Source organism: Hylobates moloch, unplaced genomic scaffold (assembly GCF_009828535.3).
Source record: "Hylobates moloch isolate HMO894 unplaced genomic scaffold, HMol_V3 SCAFFOLD_1, whole genome shotgun sequence".
Taxonomy (NCBI): Eukaryota; Metazoa; Chordata; class Mammalia; order Primates; family Hylobatidae; genus Hylobates; species Hylobates moloch.
In genome coordinates, this window is record NW_026652276.1 from 6,849,048 (window position 1) to 6,873,308 (window position 24,261).

Genomic DNA, 24,261 nt, shown 5'->3' on the forward strand with positions numbered 1-24,261 from the left:
TTTTTTTTTTTTTTTTTTTTTTTTGAGACAGAGTTTCGCTCTTTGCCCAGGCTGGAGTGCAATAGCGTGGTCTTGGCTCACTGCAACCCCAGACTCCCGGGTTCAAGTGATTCTCCTGCTTCAACCTCTTGAGTAGTTGGGATTACAGGCGTGCGCCACCATGCTCGGCTAATTTTGTATTTTTATTAGAGATGGGGCTTCACCACTTTGGCCAGGCTGGTCTCGAACTCCTGACCTCAGGTGATCCACCTGCCTCGGCCTCCCAAAGTGCTGGGATTGCAGGGGTGAGCCACTGCGCCAGGTCCTTCACAAATCGCTAAATGAGTTTTCCCAGGGCCAATGAGGAGCTGCTGAGTTCTGAAAGCCTCCCCTGTTGACTTACTAGACCCGGAGCACTTGGAGACTGGCTCGTGTTAGCAGTGCAGCCTCACAGCCTCCCAGAAATCCAGGCTTGGCCAGGTGCAGTGGCTCACACCTATAGTCCTGGCACTTTGGGAAGCTGAGGCAGGAGGATCCCTTGACCCCAGGAGTTTGAGACTAGCCTGGGCGACATAGGGAAACCCTCTACAAAAACAGTTTTAAAACTTAGCTGGGTGTGGTGGCACATGCCTGTGGGCCCAGCTACTCAGAAGGCTGAGGCAGGAGGATCCCTTGAGCCCAGAAGTCACTCATCCTTGTGCCCTCCACTCCAGCCTGGGCAACAGAGCAAGACCGTGTCTCAAAAAAATAAAAAATAAAAAATCCAGGCTTTAGATAGAAGGGCTTCTGGGAGCCTACAACTGAATTAAGTGAGAAAGGGCAGGTACTGTCAGTTTGGGGGGGCAACGTATTGCATAAGACTGCCTCAGAAAGTCAAACTGCTTTGGGACTGGTGCCTCCCACATAAGAGGTGGTCAACAAATCCTCGATGACTTGATTTCAGGACAGAGCACTGGAATGACTTCTGCAAAGTGAGGCTGTACATACTGCTTAGAAATGCTGCAAAGATGCCAATCTTAGCAAGGAAGGTTGGAAGGGAAATGTTAAAACCAGGAGAGCACAGGGGTAGGTGAACCACTGTGTTCCATCGGTGAGGGGGTCACGAAACAGCACTGAAAATAATTTCCCCAGAAGATGGCCTTCCACCTCCCGCCGGGGATGGCTCACAGGTGGACGGTGTGTGGGCGACGTCAGCACTGCCAGTGAAACCACCCAGTGAAAGAAGCAGGGTGCAGATATGAACACGAATGGCCCCATCTAAAAAGAATGTCTCTGTGATTTAGCTCACAGTAATGGAGATAAGGGAAGTCAGATGATTTTTAATTCCTGTCCGAGGCTCTATTTTCTACGTCTTCTATGATACACATGTAACTCACCAACAGACAAAAGGACAACGGCTGGCCATACTTCAGAGTCACCAGGAGGCTTGAGTCTCAGCCCTCAGGTCTGTGGTGACGTCTGTGTTCTGCACGTGTTTTTCAACACAACATACTTCAACTACATTCACTCTCAACAACCTGCAAAGGTAAAGGTGGCTTTGGAAGAGTGAAGCCGGGAAAAAGGCTTGTTCCCACTTTCCACGGAAGGAACTTCTCTCTGCAGTCTGTTCAGAAATAAGCTCCCCAAGCAAACGTGCAATGAACGAAAACACACACTATCTAAAACAATTCACTTGGGCTTTAATTTTTTTTTTTAACAAGGTCTTGCTCTGTACCCAGGCTGGAGTGCAGTGGCATGATCACAGTTCACTGCAGGCTTGACCTCCTGGGCTCAGCCATCCTCCTGCCTCAGTCTCCCCAGTAGCTGGGACTACAGGTGCATGCCACCATGCCCAGCTAATTTTTTGTATTTTTTTGTAGAGACAGGGTTTCACTATGTTGCCCATGCTGGTCTCAGACTGATGGGCTCAAGTGATCCTCCTGCCTCAGCTTCCCTCCTCCCTCCTCCATCTCTACAGAAAAAAAAAAAAAAAAAAAAAATACAAAAAAAACTGAAGGGATAACAGGCATGAGCCACCACGCTTCCCAGCACTTTGGGAGGCCGAGGCAGGTGGATCACCTGAGGTCAGGAGTCCAAGACCAGCCTGGCCACATGGTAAAACCCTGTCTCTACTAAAAAAATACAAAAATTAGCCAGGCATGGTGGTGCGTGCCTATAACCCCAGCTACTCAGGAGGCTGAGGCACAACAATCACTTGAACCCAGGAGGCAGAGGTTGCAGTAAGCCGAGATGCCGCCACTGCCCTCCAGCCTGGGCGACAGATTGAGACACTGTCTCAAAAAAAAAAAAAAAAAATGGCAGGGCACAGTGGCTCACACCTGTAATCCCAGCACTTTGGGAGGCTGAGACGGGTGGATCATGAGGTCAAGAGGTGGAGACCATCCTGGCCAACAGGGTGAAACCCCATCTCTACTAAAAATACAAAAATTAGCTGGGTGTGGTGGCACATGCCTGTAGTCTCAGCTACTCTGGAGGCTGAGGCAGGAGAATCGCTTGAACCTGGGAGGTGGGGGATGCAGTGAGCCAAGATCACGCCACTGCACTCCGGCCTAGCAACAGAGCGAGACTGTGTCTCAAAAAAAAAGAAAAGAAAAAGGAAAACTTCACAGAAAAGTTAAGTTAATAAATGCAGTTTAAAGAAGGGAAGCTGGCCAACATCATGAGTCATCAGAGAGATGCAAATCAAAAACACTGTGAGAGACCACCACACACCTGTTGAGATGGCTACCATCAAAAAACCAGAAAATAACAAATGCTGGTGAGGATGTGAAGGAACCAGAACCCTTGTACGCTGTCGACGGAAATGCCAAATGGAGCGACTGCTACGGAAAACAATATGGGAAGTTCCTCAAAAAATTAAAAATAGAATTACCATATAATCCAGCAATTCCACCTCTGGGAATATACCCAAAAGAGCTGAGAGCAGGGTCTTGAAGAGATATCTGCACACCCAGGTTCACGGCAGCATTATTCGCAATAGCCACGAGGTGCAACTCAAATGTCCATGGACAGATGAATGGATAAACAAAATATAACGTATACATATAATGGAATATTATGCAGCCTTCAATTGTAACATCATAGGCCACAGCATGGATGAACCTTGAAGGCACTGTGCTAAGTGAAATATGCCAATCACAAAAAGACAAATATTGTATGATTCCACCTATGCGAGGTACCTGTAGTAATCAAATTCATAGCAACAGAAAGTGGAATGGTGGGTGCCAGGAGCTGGGGGAGGAGGAAACGGGTACAGAATTTTCATTCTGCAAGATGAAAAAGGTGTGAAGATTCTGCTGCACAACACTAAGGCAACTGAACTGTATGCTCCAGATGGTTAAGATGGTAACATTTATATTATGTCTTTTACCACAATTTTAGAATTTTTTTAAAGGCAGTGGGGGAAGGCCATATTGAGTGGCCTATTTTGTTGTCTTCATGCAGTCTCTGAAGAAATTTGTGTCCGGTAACTCACGCTGCAGCCATCACCACATCTACCTTCTTTCATTTTGGGCCTGATAACCCACAGAACAATTCTAAAGCAGTTTAAAAAAAAAAAAGTCAACCCTCTCTCCAATCGCTTTTACGAGGCAAAAAGTGATCCTGATCCCCAGCGCTAACAAACAAAAAATAAAACGACACATAAATCCCATCTGGGAATACAGACATGGAAACCTACGCAACAGAAATCAGCTGAAGAGTGCACCCCAATTAGCTGGAATTAGCGGTGGAATGCAAGGCCGGCGCCCCGAGGGAAGGCGCTCCAGGAAAGGAGGGTGACTCACTGTTCACTTTCTATGTGTCTGTAATGTTTGGAATGACTACAAAGGCTTTTATTATTCCTACAATAAAAAGAGTTATGCACATCCGAAGTTTTGTAAAACCCTGATCTCAGAAATGATACCACTCAAGACACATATTCCACAGGAGGTAACTGTCTAAACTGCTCATTTTCAATCCCAGTTGGGCCTATCGAGTCACCTAGGATGCTTTTAAAATTAAAAAGCCAGAGGTCCCAGCTCCAGGCCAATAGAACCTCTAGGGGAAGGACCTGAGCAATATCTTTAACCCTCACAGCTGCTTCTGATGCACAGGAGGAGGAGAAGTCCCGTCAAGGTTTTCAGATGGGTTAAGGCTTCTCTACATTTAAGATTCCATCCAGCCAGTCCTTCAGCATCAGCGTTCCCAAGTGTTTTGAGTTCTGACCAACACGGCGAGAACTAAAGCAGAAGCGCTCTAGAAACAAAGGGGGAGTGTGTGTGTGTGTGAGTGTGTATGAGAGAGCGTGTGTGTGAGTGTGTATGAGAGAGCGTGTGTGTGCGTGTGTGTATGAGTGTGTGAGTGTGTGTGAGAGTAAGAGCATGTGTGTGTGTGTGTGTGAGACAGCGAGTATGTGTGTGAGACAGCGAGACTGTGTGTGTATGAGAGTGTGTGAGAGCGTGTGTGTGTGTGTGTATGTGAGTGTGTGACAGTGTGTGTGTTTGTGTGAGTGTGTGAGTGTGTGTGAGAGAAAGACAGAGTGTGTGTGTGAAAGAGGGTGGGTGTGTGCGCGCGCACACGCATGTGTTTCAGCTTGAAAGCTGAGAAGGAAGGTCCCACGGGGCAGAGGCAGTAAGGGAGAAGCTGGGGTACACACATGCTTCCCTAAGAGGACCCACAGGCATCCTAGGGGCCCAATGGAGGAGGCCGGGCAGGGGCAGGCTTGGGATAAAGCCCTCCAAGTCCAGCCTGCCAGGCTCCGTGTGCTGTGTGGAAAAGCGGAGGCTTATTCTGGAAAACCACGAAGCCCTTGGAATTCTGCAGGCCAGGAAGTGGCACGATCAGATCTGTGTTTTCAGTCCTTGGAATAGCTGGAAGGCCACAACTGGCGCTGAAGGCAGCCTGCGCGTGTCTGCTGAACGAATCAATGAATGAATGGGCAGGAGGAACAAGGGTGGCCTCCCAGACAGAGGCCAGGGTCATAGAGCCACCTACTCAGAGCCAGCACACACTGGGACGTCCCAGGGCTGCACGTGATGATATGCAACTTCCAAACTTCAGGGGAGGGGACTCTGAGCATGAGGAAGCGGCATAGACCCAGACTCTACTGTTCCCCAAAGCCACCCGCAGATCAGGGCACCGAACGTACAAAACCAAAACCACCCACAAAATTCTGCAAAAAGCCAGTAAGTGAGAGATCCCAAGCTGTCAGTCTGCCTAACAAGACAAGACTGGCAGCTTCAACAACACAAAATTAGAACCTCACAAATGAAAGCTCCCCTGTGGCTACGGGGAAGAGGCGCCCTGGGGGGAAGTAGCCCTGGACTGGGACGAGCTCGAAAAAGCTAACAGCAAAGTCTAGCCAAAGTCTAGTCTAAAGTCTAGTCTAAAGCTAACAGCAAAGTCGCCTGGAACCAGAGTGGCTGGTCTCACTTCCAAATCATAAAGGAAGAAAGAGCTCTAGAAGACAGCATCTTCAAAGAGGAGGGCAGTGATCAACTGTGTGAGTTACAACACCAAATATGAAAACCGGCAGAAAGAATCACTTGCACACTGTTTGCATAAAATAAAACCACAACGAAATGACCTAGAAAGGGAGGCAATAAAAGGGTATCAGGAACAGTATGAAATACACACACACAGGATTTCTCTACTGGTAAAATTGCAAAGCAACGGAAACATCCAATTATGCTGAAAGAATGACTAAAACATATGGTAAAAGCTGTGAGTGTGGATCGGGGAAAGGGCAAGGCAGCAGCCACACAGGGAAACCCAAGCCCGTCTCTTGAGACCTGACAGTCCAACAGACAAGACACATGGCATGCGATGTGAAATACGATATAATCAAGCTTGATTTAACTGATCTATCTGAAACCCCACGTCCCAGAGAAAATACAATTGATTTGCAAGTATCCAAGGAATAACCACAAACACTGAAGGCATTCTCAGCCAAAGAAAATTTCAATAAATTATCCAAAGTAAAAAACTGTACTAGACACCACCTGGCCCCAGTGTAATAATTCTAGAAGGTAACTCGAAAATAAGAGTAAACAACTTGAAAAAAAAAGAACAACTCTCTTGAGTTAAAGGCTCCTTAGAAGGCACATGGAGAACACCCCAGGGTCCATCTGGTTCCACAAACTCATTGGGCATCAGGTGGCCGTGTTTCTGCAGCCCCTCATGGAAACACAAGCCCCCAGTCCCCACCTCATGAGTCTACTGATGTTGCTACTAACAAATATTCCCTGAATAGAGCTGAGATTTCCAAAAGGGAAAACCTAGAACACTCCATTGATTATCATTGCTACCACTGAGCTGACCAGATCCCTGACCACCTGGCTACAGCCCAGCTGCTCCCTTCATTCCATCAGCTACGGACTGGTTGGCGGAACCAGGTGGACCTGGGTGTGGTCACCCTCACCTGAGCAAGGGAAGGAGCGGGCTTCTCCACAGGTGGCAGGAAACCCAGCAGGTGCCTTCACCATCTGGGTGGGAGCTTCCCGTCCTGCACTAATTCTTAGATGAACACACAATGGCCAATCAGAGAAGGCCCACAAAGTACAGATACCTGAGGGCAAGCTTCTCAGGTATAAAGAGTTGTTTCTGCAGCATCCGCCACTCAGGGTGGCAGGGATCCTGGCTCTGATCATCTCCACCAAGGGTCCACTGTGGCTGCCCCTGTGCCACACCTCCCAAAGCAGGACTCAGCATCACTGGATCACTGGGTGAGGGGCTTCAGTGACACCTGTCTGTGCAGAGGTGAGCACCAAGAACCCGGGGAGCCAGGGAGGCACGGGAAGGAGGTAACCTGACACGGATATGGAGCCATGAGAAGAATTCCTTGTTGCAATGAGCGCAGCTCCGATACCACTTAGGGAAGTGCAAGGCTGCAGCAGAAGCGCAGGGCTGGAAGGTCGAGGACTGCTGCAGGAGACTCCAAGCAGGCAGGGAAGATGGGGAGCCCACGTGTCAGGGCACAGTGGTGAGACCCCAGCTCCACACCCTCTTGGTGTTAGGGCCTTCCCCTCATCCTCCAAGGAGTGGCTCCTGCGGTAGGTCTGGACCCATCCTCCTGATTACCCACCTGGCAACCTCCCACCCACCCTCACACCTCATCTGGGACCTCAGGTTCCCCACCTCCCACAACACAGCCCCATCCTGCTGCCCAGTCTGGTCCCGGTTAAGCACATTGTTCACCCTGGAATTGAGACCTGGCCCCCCTTGTGGGGGAGAACAGTATCATGGTTGAGATAGCCTGGACTTAACTCCTGGCTTCTGCATTTCCCAGCTCACACAAGTCCCTAAACCCCTTGGTTCCTCAGTTTCCCGATCTGTTAAACAGAGACAGTAAGAGTCCCTCCCCTCCTATGTGTTGTAAGGTTGTTAAGTGCTGAAAACACAGGATGGCATGCAGCCCTGTTCTATTACTATTATTACCGTAAGCATAATATATGTGTTATGCATGAACACCAAACAGTCAGAAAGAGGGAATATATAAACGTGATTAGTTAGCAAAGAAGGATTACATATTTTTAATATTTCTACTATCAAGAATAATGCTACCTTAATTAAGCAAAGCTTTTTTTTACATTTTCTGCCAGACGGGCAATGTTCACATTAGTTTGACACCGGGGCTATTTGCCACCAATGAAAATAACTATTTCCAAAGTTTCAAAAGACCCTTATAATCCAAAGGAATATTAGAGAGTCAAAATGATGTCCAAGTCACAGGCATCCTCAAATGCAGAATGTGAAATAGAGTTTGCAGAAAATTAAAATCAACATGCCGGTGCCTTGTGTCTCCAATTCCCCTCGGTTAATATCCAGACCTAAGTGCCACACACAAGATTTACTGCGTGGTATTTCAGATACTTGCTGTGTTCATGGACACATTAATTATCCTCTTGGCTTTAGTTTCATCATGAAATGGAAACAAAACCATTTACTCCACTGAGTTTTCCCGAGGATTAAGAAAGTGAAATAACCTAGTACAGTGACTGCCTGTAGCTGCTCTACAAATTTTAGCCACCTCCTCCCTTTCTTCTCTTTTATTTATTTATTTTTTAAATGGAGTTTCGCTCTGGTTGCCCAGGCTGCAGTGCAATAGTGCAGTCTCAGCTCACTGCAACTTCCACCTCCTGGGTTCAAGCGATTCTCCTGCCTTAGCCTCCCAAGTAGCTGGGATTACAGGCCATGCCCGGTTAATTTTGTATTTTTAGTAAAGATGGGGATTCACCATGTTGGCCGGGCTGGTCTCAAACTCCTGACTTCAAGTGATCCACCTGCCTTGGCCTCCCAAAGTGTTGGGATTACAGCCATGAGCCACTGTGCCCAGCCTCTTTCTCCTCTTTTCTCCCGAAGTATTTTAAATTTACAGTTTACTTTGTTTCCTTAAAGACAATGGGAGGGGTCAGGTGTGGCCAGGCAGGAGATGACCATCCTCAACCTCGCCAGCCCAAATCTCAACCCAAACAACAATTGTTATTTTTGCACATTCCCTTCCAGACCCTATTTGCAAGCTCTACTGTGTTGCCTATTTGCAATTCCTAGTAGCACAAGAGGACAACCGCAAACAACCTGACATTCAAAGTCACACAAGCCCAAGTTTTTCCCATAATGCCTAACTGGCAATCAGCTGAGCGGTAAATCGGAGTTTTGTCCCGAAAGTTACTCACCTGTTAGTGGCAGCCCTCTAACACAGGTTCGCTGTGGGAATCACTGCCGTTTTACCCATCTTCCTGCTCATGAAAATAACCCCCATCTTCCCAGAATAACAATCTGACTCCCAATTTAGCCAGCAGCCAATTTCTAGACAATTTGACTAATGACAAAAAAATCAGTGTTTATGACATCATCTCCCAGCTTTTCACTATTTCCTTTTCACCTTGAAAAACTAATGGTTTTCCTCTGAGCAAGTTGAGGACAGCCGGTTTTTCTATTGCAGCAGAAGGTTGTATTCAAGTTTTCACAGAAGAGATGGGATTAGCCAGGTTAATGTGGGTTCCACACAGAAGTCTCTCTGGATGGCCAGTAAACTCAGCAGCTCACAGGGGTGCAGAGACGTGGCTGTCAGGAGTCTGACCACCCAGCCTGGCGAGTTTCAGAAACTGACAATTAAAGCCAGGACACAGCCTGTCCGCTGACCTTCCCTGAGGGGGAACTGCCGAGGAGTTCAAGGACTCAGCTGACCAGAGAGAGGTGCACTGATCCTGGGTGCCTCTCATGTGGTTGTCACTGGACAGTCTCCTCTTCTTCATTACCTTTTTTCTCTCTGGGATGAAAGAATGCTGTGACTCCTTTAATGATTCAACCGTCAGCTTAGTTTCTGAAGTGTTGTTTTGGGTAATAAAAGTAACTTTTAAAAGCTGTACAGGGTGGTTAATCAGGAGACAATTTTATAAGAATCTCACAGCAGGCCGGGAGGGAGAAGTACCACATGTGGGTCACCTGTGGGGTCACGGGAGCACTGGGCTGGGAGACCGACTCTGCTACATGTAGTGCCAGGGCTGTGAAGATGGGGGTCTGGAACAGGATGTGGTGCACAGGGTAGCCTCCCCGCCAGGCCTTGATGATGGATGGGTCACCCCCTGTGCCAGGGAACCCCCGGGCAGGTCACCCGGCCCCTTTCAAGTCATGCTTACACATCTAATTGTGTCTTCCCGGTGCCCTTAGATGCAAGTTCAAAGCTAGGGAAGTGCAGAAGGACCTGTCCGATCCAGCCACCTGCCCTGGAATCCCTCCCAGGTGCTCTGGGGAAGGGGTCTCACTATGGCCCTCTTTTGGTTCCTTGGACTCACCAAGCCACCCTGCCCAGAACCCACCAGTCCACTGCCCCCCTAAATCACCATGCACTTCCTGGCCTGCTCATTCTTCAGGTCCCCCTACTTAGTGGGGCTTCTTTAGGGATCCTGTCCTGATCCCCAACACAACCTCATGAACCCTGACCTTTCCCCTGGTGCACCTGAATGCCCCTTCTCCCCTGCTGGGCAGTGACCTCCCTGTGAGCAGTTGCGTCTGGTGGGCTCCCCATTTATCTCCCCCACCCAGAATGCAGAAGGGCTCAGCAGTGAGTCAAGCAATTAACAAGCGTTAAAGCGTGAACAAGAAGAGGGAAAGAGCCAGGACCATGTCCCAGAGAGTTAGAAAAGGGGTCAGCTCTCAGGCTTGATGTCAGGGCCCCTCCCCAGCCTCCTGAAGGTGTCCTCCACACTCAGAACAAAAAACCAGAACTCATGCACAGTTTCCTGCATCAAGGCAGCCCCTGGGGTGTCCTGGGAATGCTGGCCAGTCCCTTACCTCCCTAGCTGGGGTTTCACGAAGCCCCAAAGTGCTGCCTCATGTTACCTATAGGTGGATGACTCACAAATACTGCGGTGCCAAGACCTGAGGAGGCAGCCAGGCCCCTGTGCAAAACTACACACAGGAGACAGGCCAAGAAATATTCCGCCCATAAATTAGTTTTCCTCTCTTGCCAGAAAGAAGGCTTGCGACACCAGACCGCAGTCAAAGATCCAAATTACAGTCTTGCAATCAGCAGGAGGCACGATAAACTCTCCCCTTAGTGAACCCAGAGGTCCTGAAAACCAAGTCTGCGCTTTTACCAGATGCCAGATCCAACTGCAGTCCGTCTTGTCACAGCTGATCAAGTGACACAGCCACAGAATCACTCTAGACACCCATGACGACAGGACTCTGGAGAAGCTTGCACTGACAGTTCCGAAGCTGAACGCATGAAAACCATCACTCATCCCCTTCTAGGAGGGAGTGGGCCCTGAAGACCTCCCAGCAGAAACACCTCCTGGGCCCCAGGATATACAGTTACTCGCAGATGTTAATGCTTCTGAAGCTCGCATGTATGCGTGCAGCCTAAAACTGAAGTATGTGCTTAAGGCATCAACATGACCCTGCTGACCTAACCTCCCACTCCAAAAGCGCAGGACGCAAAGCAGGTCAGGATCCGGAGAAACAGAAAGCATTCCCCCAGAAACAGATGGGAACAAGTAAGGCTGCTCTTAAAGTTCACCAAGTTTCATACAACAGATTCTGGAACTCTTCCCAACGTCACTCCCTTTTGAGGTGCTTTTCTGTATAGTAATTATACAGTCACCCAACAATTAATATAATCATAAGTTCTTCACAGATTTTTAAGCACAATAAAAGTAAAAGATTCATTCAAATGAGAAACTCACATGCACGGAAAAATCTATATATCAGAGATGTTCGTTGCAGTGTTGTGTATGATTTCAAAATAACTGGGAAGTGTCTATTCATAAACGCTTGTTAAACAAACAGGGTACTTACCTATACAAACCTGACATGAAAAATGAGGATGCAAATCTGTATTTATTGATCTGAAAATATGTCAACAATTTTAGATAAAAAGCTATTTTTAAAAGCACAGTATTGCTGGGCGCAGTGGCTCACGCCTGTAATCCCAGCACTTTTGGAGGCTGAGGCAGGTGGATCGCTTGGGATCGGGAGTTTGAGACCAGCCTGGCCAACATGGTGAAACTGTGTCTCTACTAAAATATTAAAATTAGCCAGGCATGGTGGCAAGTGCCTGTAATCACAGCTACTAGGGAGGCTGAGGCGGGAGAATCGCTTGAACCCAGGAGGCGGAGGTTGCAGTCAGCTGAGATTACATCACTGCACTCCAGCCTAAAAAGTCTCAAAAAAAAAAAAAGCATAGTGTTCATTCAATAAATACTTATTGAAAAATTGCTATATGCCAGGTACACAGGGAAGACCACTCACTGTCTCAGCTTGTTTTTGTTCGGAAGCTGTATACTTCAAGCGAAAATATCTGAAAGACACCTATGAAAATGTCCAGAGTGGTCATCGTGGCTGGTAGAATTCCACTGATATGATTTTTTTTTTCCTTTTACATTTTCTAGTGTTTCTAAAACAAACATGTACAAACATATAATTTATTGAGTAATTTAAAATACATACGCAGAAAAGGCTTTTTTTTTTTTTTTTTTTTTTGAAAAGAAGAAAGAGGCCAGGCACAGTAGCTCACACCTGTAATCCCAGCACTTCGGGAGGCCAAGGCAGGCGGATCACTAGAGGTCAGGAGTTCAAGACCAGCCTGGCCAACCAGTAGACCAGTAGAAACCCCCGTCTCTACTACAAATACAAAAATTACCCGAGCGTGGTGGCATGCACCTCTAATCCCAGCTACTAGGGAGGCTGAGGCACGTGAATCGCTTGAACCTGGGAGGTGGAGGTTGTAGTGAGCTGACATTGGGCCACTGCACTCCAGTCTGGGTGAGAGAGGGAGACACTGTCTCCAAAAAAACAAAAAGCTGAAAGAAAATCACAAGGAACAATTCTGAAAACAACTCCTATGTCTATAAAGCACTTTAGTGAACAAAAGATGCTTATCACCTCTCCACCCCACCCAAGAAGTCAGGGCAGGTAAAGACCTCTTGCAAACAAAGGCACAGGGGCCTCCGGCACTTGCTGCTGGTCCTTCTATGCTACCTTCCAGAGCCACTCTCCACCCCAGCTCTGGGGACCTGTGGCCTCATCAAACACATCCCCCTCCTCACCCCCCCACCACCCCACCTCCTCCAGGAACTTCAGGAACTGGGCAAAGTCAGCATGGATGAGCCCTAAACCTTATTTAGACAGTTACGACCGCATCAAGCCCCTGGTCCACACCTATGTGCTTTTTAAAGGTCAAGTTGAGCATCAAAAGAATATCAAACCCCTACACTCTGTTCAACTCAGATGCTGGAACATCACAGAAACTCTGTTAACTCAGTATCTAAGAATAAACTATGGTACATGTACACAAGACAAAAGAAGCAAGGCATGAAGAACTGCACGCCAACAAGCATGTGGCTCAAAACCAACATGGGGGCCGGGCGCAGTGGCTCACGCCTGTAATCCCAGCACCCGGGGAGGCTGAGGCAGGTGGATCACCTGAGGTCAGGAGTTCAAGGCCAGCCTGGCCAACATGGTAAAACCCCATCTCTACTACAAATACAAAAATTAGCTGGGCATGGTGGTGCACACTTGTAATCCCAGCTATTTGGGAGGCTGAAGCAGGAGAATCACTTGAACTCAGGGAATGGAGATTTCAGTGAGCCAAGATCACACCACTGCACTCCAGCCTGGGCGGCAGAGCAAAACTCCAACTCAAAAACAAACAAACAAAAACCACAGGGACAATGATGCAGCCAAATCCACAGCTAGCAGTACAGTGGCATTTGGTGTGATCTCATTTAAACTGCCCAACCCCAGGACAGAAGTACGATGGTCACCATTTTAGAGATCAGAAGGCTGAGCCTCAAAGATGTCCAAAAATGTGACGGAGGTCATAACAGGAAGAGAAGCCAAATATTCGGACACGGACAGGTGTGTGGGGCTGAGACACCCCCTGCGCCTTCCCACTGTGATGTCCCCGCAATGAACCAGGTCCCAACAAAGAGCCATGGAGCTGCCACTGGAAAAAGGAACTTCTCATATTGCGGTCTGTGAAAACGTCATTCCAGCTATTGTTCCCCGACAATGGCTGGGAAACACAAAACAACGTAAGAAGAACATGATACGTGAGCCATGAAATTCTTACCCAGGATCTTCCTCCATACGACGACTTTCAGTTTTGCAAATCAGGCTGTTTCATATTGGATTGATTTCGAAGAAACAGCTGTGTACAGAAATGTCTCAGTGTGTAACGCAGGGAAAAGGCCAACAAATCTGGGAAGAGTCCGAAACCACAGAAAAATCCTACATTACACAGTGCAACTGAGCATTTCAAGTGTGTGTGCATGTGGCCCCAAACAGTAGTGTCTGCTTTCCCCCAAGTTAGCAGTTCTGAAAATCACAAGTGGCTCCAATAAGATACACATATAAGCAAAAATGGGCACGAAGTGAACTCTTGGAATTCTGTTTGTGATGACTAGCCAGTGCCTGATCTCCTGATGTCACCCAGAGTCAGCACCCCCTCACACAGGCCTGAAATGAGACCAAAATTCAAAATTGTGTTGATGTCCTAGTCCCACACTGTAAAGAAAGAACCAATGGCTGCTGCTCTGTACTGAACCGGAACAGAGCATTCCTCTTACGAACATCTGAAATATCGATTCCCCAAACCACAAGATAAAAACAAAAACCCAACTTTCTCGAGGGGATATTTGGGTCAGGGGTAAGGAAAAGTGAGAGCAGACCACAGCAGTAAGAACCACAACCATTATCTGTATTCACCACTTTGCACTGGGGCATAGGCCCTGGGCCTAGCATTCTACGTGAATTATGTATAAGCATTACATCAGCTCCAATCATTATTTTCAGTTAGATCTGAACACAGTACCCTTATTTCCCATTTATGTAGTTGTTACTACATACAAATATTTGATGGCACTTGTCCATCAACTATGATTGTTAGGAGGATTTAAAAATGCTTAAATGTACATGCATTTTAATAATACTCCATTTATCTCTTAATATCTTAAAGCTATTAAAAAAATCAAATCCTCGCCGGGCAAGGTGGCTCATGCCTGTAATCCCAGCACTTTGGGAGGCCGAGGTGGGCGGATCAACTAAGGTCAGGAGTTCAAGACCGGCCTGGCCAACATGGTAAAACCCCATCTCTACTAAAAACACAAAAATTAGCCAGGCATGGTGGCATGCGCCTGTTAATCCCAGCTACTTGGGGGGCTGAGGCAGGAGAATCACTTGAACCCGGGAAGCAGAGGTTGCAATGAGCCAAGATCGTGCCATTGCACTCCAGCGTGGGCAAGAGTGAGACTCCGTCTCAAAGAAAAAAAAAAGTCAAATTCTCTTACGAAGGGCAATAGCAGAAAATGGGTAAACAAAGGTGAGGTAAACCTACCTGAATAAAAATTAAATTGCACAGTACTATGGGGATGGCCACTTGACAGTATTTATAAGTAAGCTGTTTATTATTCATAGGAAGGAATTACTTCTATCATATATTGTAAGTTTTACTGCCAAGATGTCAAGAAGAGAATATTGGAGCTGTCACTACATGGCTGTATGAAGTCACCACCCTAAGTTTTCACCTTGCCCAGCCTCTCTCTCTCTCTCTCTCTCTCTGCCAACTCTTTCACGCACTGGGCATGCTGTCTGAGGGGCTCCTGTGTATGGAGAAGGCAGAGATAATAAAATGCAACTGCCCCCAAGCAGCGCCCTGCCTAGGGGGACAACAGACAGGTAAGAAAGCTAGGACACAGGCAGACCCAGGTGCAGGATCACTCGCGTGTGTCTGAGAAGGGAGTGTGAACTGGGCCTGGAAGAGCAAGCGAGTCCGGTGAATTGCGTCTTAAGGACAAATGGGCCCCCCAGCCAGCCCTCCACAAAGGCTAGTGGGAAAAAGTTGCAGATGTTATGATCTGAAAAAGCATTTGGGGAAGGTCTTTTAACCAGCTGCTTCTGGTGATCAGCTATTCACACCCAATGCTTCCCTCTCAGTATCTGCGGCCATTCCCCAGTGCACGGGTACCCCAAAGAGAATTTTCCGCCCCTGCTAGAATCCCAGTCCCTCTGACCCAACCCTGGCTCCCTCCTGCCCTGTCTCCACACCATCAAATACAGTCCAATTTCTTTTATCACCAACATTCTTCTGCGTGGCCTCCACTCTGTGCTATTTCTTCTATTACAGGAGTTTCTCCACTGCCACAGTGATAGGGTTCCAGTCCTCCCGTTCACAAATCCTCTGCACATGACAGACCCAGAACTGTCCCGTCTGCTTTGAGCTCTCAACTCCCTCTCCCCCTACCCCCATCTTTCTCCTCCTTGGCTTCAGGCAGACGCAGGACACTTGTTCTCCCATCCCAGCTGCTCCTGCACTGGCTCCCCCTTGGCCTTCCTGCCCCTTCCGGGGGTGATCCAGCAGTGTGATCCTGGCCCCTGCTCTTCACACTAGGTTCCCATGTGTGAGCTCTTCCACACTCACCGCCCAACTCTAAGGAAGTGAGCCCAGGCCCGCCGTCTCTCAAACAGCCCTCCTCTGGCCAGCAGGCCAGACCCTGCCCCAGACACCCCCCAGGGCGAGCACCTCCTTGAATCCTGCACCCCAGGGGCCTCGTGTGCCTCTCCCCAGTCCCAGCCCCGCTCACTACCGCTGGCTCTGAAGTTGAATGACGTTTCCCTCCCACATGCTTACTGCCTCCAAAGAAAGCTCTCACATTTTAAAATAATTTTACTGGTAATTATGATGGAGAAAAAATAATCAGCTTATGTGTGCACCCAAGCTCAACGACTCTTACGAAGTGCTCAGCTATGGCCCTTGAGCAGTAGGGTTTCTCTTTCCTTCACCTGGGTGGTCCCAGTAAGCCCCTCTGCTTTAATATCTGAGAACAGCTCATCACACCCACCCAGGGGGTCTGCCTGGCTTCATCCTGACCCCTGACTTCCTGGAAGGAAGACCCTTTTCCTTTCTAGACCAGCAGAAGCAACCAAAGCTAAACAAGTATGTGGACCTCATTAGTGTAGGACACGTGCCCCTGGAGGAGGACAGATCTGTTGGGGGGAAGATGGGCTCTGCATGCCTCTCCTAGCCCAGCACTTCCTCACCCGCTACGAGGCTTCAAGGAAGAACATTCCCTGCTCTGCAAGGGAGATCTCACCTCCTTGGGCTCAAATACAGGGTCTGCCATGCCCTGCCCCAAATTGCACCCCCTCCTCAACCTTCTTCTTGAACAAACTCATCACCACATCCCTGCTGTTCAACGTGGATATACATTACAGTCACCCGGGAAGCTTTCCAAATCTACAGAGGTCTGGCCCCACACCCAGACCTCTGATTCAACTGGGGATGGGCCTGGAACATTGATTGTTGTTTTTTTAAGCTCCCGGGTGATTTTAAAATGCAGCCTGAGTTTTGAAGCCTTCTACTCTTGCTGGCCAAATTCGGTTACTCAGTACTACCCAAATCCTTTTTCAGTACTGCTCCTAGGCAGACATGGACCAAGCAGAAGTGAGGCCACGATTTCTTCCATTAAGTGATGGGGCTGACGGAAGGGGAAGCGGGGGTGTTGTGTGGGTGGGCTCAGTGCAATGAATGGTGAGCAGGACCCAGCTCTTTTTGGCTCACACAGATTGTTAACTATTTAGTAATGTTCCCAGCCCAAACTGGCAGTTTGAAATCAGGCTGGGTGCGGTGGCTCGCATTTGTAATCCCAGCACTTTAGGAAGCCAAGGTGGGCGGATCACCTGAGGTCGTCAGGAGTTCGAGACCAGCCTAGCCAACATGGGGAAACCGGTCTCTACTAAAAATACAAAAATTTCCTGGGCGTGGTGGCGCATGCCTGTAGTCCCAGCTACTCAGGAGGCTGAGGTAGGAGAATAGCTTGAATCTGGGAGGTGGAGGTTGCAGTGAGCCGAGACTGCACCACTGCACTCCAGCCTGGGTGACAGAGTGAGACTCAAAAAAAAAAAAAAAAGAAAAAGAAAAAAAAGAAATTAGCCATGGTGGGAATACTTACGTCACAGAAATTGGCAGATACTGCAATCGAAGTCTGCTTTCTCCTCAGAGAGCAGGTTTACTGGCATACTATGGGCTCAGGGACCTCCTACATTGGAGGGGCTAGAAAAGCTTCCTTCAGGCCTGCAGACTTTAGTAGCTCATAAAAATGGGGCAAGGGCAGGGCAACATGCCTCACACCTGTAAGCCCAGTGCTTTGGGAGACCAAGGCTGGAGGATCACTTGAAACCAGGAGTTCAAGACCAGCCTGGACAACATAGCGAGACCCCATTTCTACAAGAAAAAAAAAAAAAAACTACCCCGGCGTGCTGGTGTGCACCTGTAGTTCCAGCTACTCAGGAGGCTGAGGAAGAAGGATTGCTTGAGCCCAGGAGTTGAAGGCTGCAGTGAGCTATGATTGAGCCACTGTACTCCAGCCTGGGCAACAGAGAAATCTCAACTCAAAAAAAAAAAAAAAAAAAGAGGCAGGGTTGTCCTCAGTTATGCAGATTGAATAAAAACTTGGAACCATAAAATCCTTTCAAAGGAAGTATTCTTCTCAATCTCTACAGAAGAGTTGGGCTAACAGGCTTCAGCAAAGAGAGCTCCCCTGAGATAAGCTTTTATTGCACAGATAAGAATAATCTCATTAGTATGTCATTTATTTGATTGTAAAGAGGAAGGTGGAACCCTTATTGCACATTTACTTAACAGCCTTCCTATAATCTTAATCTCATTCTAGTGACCTCATGTGCCCAAACACCCTCTTTTCACGGGACAAGGAAAGACGTCGTACCAAATCCTGGTTTATCCCAACTTCAAAGTCACAGTCTTCCAAATAAACCTTGCTTCACCCCGGCGACGGGGTGAGGGTTTCATGAACAAAGGTGCAAAATGGCTGCCTTCCATTTAGGCTGAGAAAGCGTCACGTTTTAAAGATTTCATCACCTTCAGAGTACAAGCTATTTTCTAATTGTGTGAGGGAGGCTGGCACCCTGCTATTCGCATGCCTGTATCTTCAGGCTCCAATGCGTGACTGAGAGCCGTTTGTTTCTTTCATTTCAGCACCCTGGGAGATGTGATAATGAGCTCTGGACTTGGACAGATCCAGGTTCAAATCCCAACTCAAGCACTCATTAAAGTCTAAGGTTGAAGGAGTTGCTTAAATTCTCATAGCTTCCCTGTAAAATGAAACCCCTGGTAGTTTTTGTGAGGATTCAAAAGGGCACACATGCGGCCTAGCATACGGTAAGCCCTCAATGAGTGGTACGTATTTCCATCCCTCAAAATACCCCAAACCTTAAATTAGAGGAATTCCGTACAGCAATTCTACTTCCTCAAATCCACATGCTTCCTGATGACTTCAGGAGGCACTGTTCACCTGGAAGATGGGAGTCTGTGATGTTCTACATGGGATTTTACCCTTCTTAAAACACGGCACACAGCCTCTTTCTGAAGCGTATTCTGCACTCCCTCGCCGTCTGAAGACTGACTATTGAGACTTTTTCCCTTTAGCGAGGTCACGGTGGCATCAGGTGCTGGGTTATGTAACACGCGGATGCCCTCAGGGCCCACCGAGGAGCTGGTTTTGGCTTCCTGGAGGATACTGAATCAAGTAGCTGGATTGTTCCCTGGGTATTCAGGGGCTAGATGAATTGTTCTTCCGTCACTGCTCCACAGGGTGGTGGCAGAATGTGAGGCTTCTTTCGTGCAAATAGCTGGGGAGCCCAGAGACCTAGCCCAGCTTCCCAGAGGCTGAGTGTAAACGCTGCTTGGCCTGAGGCTCGCTCCCGGCCAGGAGCAAAGCTGACCCGCGCACTTAGAGTGCTCTGAGAACTCTAGTGCTCGGTGACCTTTTCAGATTCCTGGTTGTCAGGCGGCGACCTCGCAACAGAGAAGACCTGATGCCCACCTCCAGGGCCTTGGGAAATGTCCCAGGGGCCTGACTCCAATTTTCAGAAGAAAAATCACAACACAGCCCAATTTAGGTGTGGAATTTGAAAATAATAAAGCTAAGGGAAATCCACATGGCTGGCCAATTGTAAACAGCAGCTCCTACCGGGTCAAAACAAGGCTGGTACCTGAAACAGCGAACTGGGAGGTCTGCCTGGAGCCAGGGACCAGGGACGAGGTCTGCAAGGGCCGCACTCCGGAGCTCTCAACCTTGTTTGGGTCAAGGGCTCTGTAAGAAGCTCCCCAGGAAGAGAAAGCACACACACCTCCCACGCAATTTCAGGGGAGCCAAGGGCTCTTAACTGGCCAGGATCCCAGGATTTAAAACCAGGAACACCTCCCAGGATTCAAGGGCGTAAACCACATTCACCATTCGCATATCTTATGATCAGACTAGAATCCAGCATTAGAATAAGAAGAAAGTCTATTCAAGCAGCCCAGAGGGAAATAATTCCAGGCTGCCAGATTAGCAAACAAGAGCAAGGGAGAAAATCCAGGAAGGTCCTCCCTCCACTGAGAAAAGTAAGAGCACAATACATTAACACACAAGGCACCCGGTGAAGGACACTTTATCAGCAATTTTTTCAGCCCACTTTCTGGGTCTTTCCAAAACCCCCCGAGCTGTGATCTGCAACTAGACAGACCCTGATCAGATCCACGTGCTGGTGGAAAGGACAATTTAAAAAATGAAACTATCAAACGACAAACGGTTACAGAAAGAGGATCTTCTACCCTGATTACTTTGTTGTTGTGGGGGTGGCATGGGTGCTTGGGGACAAAAGGCATGCTGTGAAATACCTCTCCCCACCTGGGCCTTTGGTACCCGGAATTAACAAATGGTATGGGTTCTTATTTATTGTTTTATAAGATCACTGAAATGTAGTCTTGGGACAACAGGAAAAAAAATAAAATAAAGCTCACAGAAGTGTCCTGGGCTTCTCCGCAGCCAGTCATTGTTCATTTAGTAAACAAGTGAGCCATACAAATCCCTAGGAAACCAGGTTTGTTCAGTTTATGCGTCCTCCCAGAACTAACTGTTCTTTTGGATAAGCACGGCCCGGGCACTCCACAGACCCACAAACATCAGGCAGTGGGCAATCTGGGGTCCCGCCTAAATATCACTGCCCCTTACTTTAAGAAATCCGCCTACATGCAGAAAGCAGAGGTGGGGGAGGGGGATTTGAGAGCGCTGCCTCCTCCCAAGCTTCCCACTCTGAGGGATTTGGCCAAGTCCCGAGGGCACTGAGCAGGGAACCAGGAATATTGTCCTCAGGGCTCCACTGGACATTCCTGGAGTCTGTTTCCTGGGCAGGACGGCCAGGTGAGAGGCAGCCTATTACACTGGATGACCACTGCAATGAGGAACAGTAAAATGTTGCCCAGCGCCTTAAAGTACAGCCGCTGTCCATCCATGGATGTCAAAACGCTTGCAAACCACCCATTAATTTTTATGGTGTCCTGAGAAGCAGATTGAGAATCATTACCTTCATTTTTACAAGGCAAGGAACCAAAACCACAGAGGGCGGTGAGGATCCAGGCCTCTCCCATCATTCCATCTGGGCCGCGGATCTCAAGGAAAGCCCCAGCCCACCGGGAAGGGGACTTGTGGCCAGCAGAGACTCTGCCCGGGTAGGGAGCAAGGAAAAAACCCAAACTTTGGAGCTCAGAGACGATCACAAGGGTGAGAAGGGGCGGCTGCATTCAGGGATTCTCTGGTTTAGGCAAGAATGGCTCCAGTTCTAACTTAATGTTCAAATCTGCCAGGCTGTGACAAGGCTGGTAGAAACTGTGGGATTGGGGATGGTTTCCTGTTTGCTGTTTATATTTCTCTTTATCTCTAGCTTTCTGCCCTGAGCATACATTGTTTCTGCAATCAGAACAAAAGTTATGCGAACTTTATTACTATCACGGATAAATTCTGTAGTTCCAATCTGCCTACTAACTTGGAAAGAATAAGCAGGAATACAATCTCGCACAGTGTTCTTTTTCAGATTTCATTGATCCATCAGGTTCCACGACCCTCTGCTCGCTAAGCCCGGCGGCTCTCCCGCGGCCCCTCCCGGGCGGCATCTCTGGGCGCCCGACACCCGGTCAGGGCCAGCTGGGCCTGTCCCCAACCCCCGTCTACACCGCAGGCCCCCGGCTAGGAGCCGCGGGACCCAGGGTTGGGGTCCCAACAGACACCCGCCCGTGCCCCGAAGTGGGCTTCTCGGTAAACATCGCTCAGAGAACAACGCGCCTCTATCCCAGCCGGTCCCCGCCCGCGGGCCGCCGGCGCTGTCACCTCGCGGCTGCTCGGTCACCCGATCGCCAAGCCAGAAACCGGAGTTTTCAATTTCATCCTCACAGGAGGGATCTCCGAAGAAGTTGAAATATGCATTGTCACCAACAAGTTTAACCGGAGACCGCGCGTCCTTCCCTCCTCCCCAGCGCCGCGCGAGGGGGGCGCCCCGACCCCTCCAGGCCCTCCCGTGGCCCCCACGGCCCCCGCGAGCCGAGCGCGCCCCCCGATTCGCGCCCGAGGACGCGTCCGATTGCCCAGGGAGGCCACCCCGCAGGGCCGCCCGCCGGGAAGTGGCCAGAGCCGGGGTTGGGGGGTGGCCCGAGCGCACGCGGGGGGCTCCGAGAGGGGCTCGGCGCCCGGAACCCCGGGCCGGGTCCCTGCCCGCCAGCACCAGGGAGACCCGAGCGTCCGGGGGAGCGGCGAGGGGCGCGCGAGGCTTCCCCGAAGCCGCCCCGCGCCCAGGCACCCGCGCAGCCCCGAACTCAGGCGGCGGTGGCACGATCGGCGCCCGCAAGGGAGTGCAAAGCCCCGAGCACGACCCCGCGCCCCCGCCGGCCCCAAGGGCCCTGCCGCCGGAGGCGCTCGCCGCCGCCGCCTGCCTACCTGGCTCGCATGGCGTCCCCGCCGGCTCCTGCGGCTCCGCTCGTCGGCCAGCGGCTCGGCCCAGCCGGGGGCGCGCGCGGCTCCGCGGGACTCACGGCGGCGGGGGCGGTAGTGGCGAGGGGCCCGGACCGCCGAGAGTGCCGGGCGCGCTGGGCCCCCCCTCGGCGGGCGGAGGGTGGTCCCGCGCAGGGGCGGGGGCGGGGGCGGGGGCGGGGGCGGGGCGGGGTCGCGGGGGGCGGGGCCGGGACCGGAGCTGAGGCCGCGGAGGGGTGGTCCCGCGCCGGGGCGGGGCTTCGGGAGAGGGGCGGGGCGGGGCGCGGCCGCCTGAGGCTGGCTAGCGTGGGGAGGGCTGGGGGTGGTGCCGCGGCTCCGGGTCCCGGCGGGGATCCAGTCTGGGCGCCTCCTCTTCTTCCGCCGCCCGGAGCCGGCCAGGGTAGCAGGGCCCTGGCCGCCCGGCATCCTCGGGTCTGGGTCCCCGATACCGAGCAGGTCTGGGTGCTTGCCCGTGCTCCTGTGCCCCCCCCGCACCCCCATCTCCCACCCCTTCTCCGGGAACCCCTAGCGAGGACCCCTGGGGCGGTGCGGCTCCCCCCGCGAGCGGGCGTGGGCGAGGGTCGCGCCGCGTTCGGAGACGCTTTACTACACCTTGGCGGAGGACAGTGGAGGGAAGGCAGGCGCGAGGCTGCGGGGGCCGGCGCGAAAGTTACAAACTAACAACAGGGAAGGCAGTCACGCTGAAAATCATAAAAGAAGGAGCGTTTCCTGCGAAGCGGAATGCAGATTGAAGGGCTCTCGTCGGAATCGTTTACACTTCGTCTGACCTGGGCGCCTCTGGGCTCCCGGCGCGTAAAATAGGTCTGGCACGTAGTAGGCGCTCCATCAATGCCCAGTGAGTGAACGCACCACTTAACTATGTGGCCAGCAACGTCTACGGACCGACACATCTAATCCTTAAAAAAAAAAAAAAAAATCCCAATTTTGGCTAGTCCATTTCACGCGAGTAAACCAGAGCTCGGAGGGTTGGTTCGCCACAGCAGGAGAAGGGTAGAACCAGAATCTGAACCGAGGCCGACTCCAGAGGCTGGGGTCTAACCATTGTGCCACTGCCTGGGGCCCTCGGGACTGCGCTCACCCCCACCCCGGGAACCCGGAGCCCAGGAGAAAGCGCGGTTCTTTGCCGGGGAAGAAGCCAACATTTGTTGCTCCTGGTCCTGAGCGAGACACACACAGTCAGTCCTCACCATTAACCCCGAGGCAGATATTGTTATTGTCCCCATTTTGTAGGTGGCTTGAGATGTTATGATCGCATGGGGCGTGCCAGAGTCTGAATTCAAACCGGGTATGTTCAGACTCCCGAGCCCCTGCGGCTGCCCCTAAGCCCTGCCGCTCCTGCAGTCTGGGAGACCTTCCTTTCCCTAAGGAATCTGGTTTTCTGCGACTCCATTTGAAGTCTGTGTTGAAGTTTCAGGAGACATAGATGGACAGAGACACCGACCTAGGGCTCGGGAGAAGGGTGGACATTGCTGTTCTGATTTTGGTGTCATCTGTGTGTAGACCATGGAATTCCTGAAAATGGATACGAGTATCCCTAAAATACATGCCGCAGATTTTAAAAGGAGGCAGTGAGGCGAAGGGGCAGGTGGAGGAAGCAGAGAAGCCTCCGAGCAGAGGAGAGTTTCTGGGTGACTAGGAGGTCTGATTGGTGTAGGGATGTGTCTAGAGTGTGCTTGAATCTCTGGCAAGTTATCTCGCCTCTCTGTGACTCAGTTTCCTAAATGAGTGTGAAAATGAAAGGTGGCATGTAAAGTGCTCAGCAGACTGTCTGGCAGATAGTAGCTTTCAATAAGTTTTAGCTACTATTAGTACTGCTAACCCAACTAACATCCACACTGTGTTTTTTAAAAAATGCCTATGAAAGCGTTGAAAAAGACAAGCCAGTAGAAAATGGACAAAAGCTATGTAGATAATTCCTGAAATGCCACAAATGGCTCAAAGCATGAAAAGCTCCTTGACTATAGTAGTGAGGGAGCTA

General features: G+C 50.1%; 1 protein-coding gene across 6 annotated transcripts in view; it reads right to left on the bottom strand.

Moving 5' to 3' along the window:
* The window catches only part of SH3BP4 (SH3 domain binding protein 4), a 105,000-nt gene extending 82,620 nt beyond the window's left edge, over positions 1–22,380 (bottom strand). For 2 of the 6 annotated variants that reach the window (XM_058437051.1, XM_058437049.1), the window contains exon 1: positions 8,634–8,737. The gene's annotated coding sequence lies outside the window, so the exon portion shown is untranslated. Of the gene's footprint in view, positions 1–8,633; positions 9,071–22,229 lie in introns of those variants that run through there. The other 4 variants (XM_032753662.2, XM_058437040.1, XM_058437048.1 and 1 more) reach the window with 4 other exon arrangements.
* Positions 22,381–24,261: the final 1,881 nt, after the last annotated feature.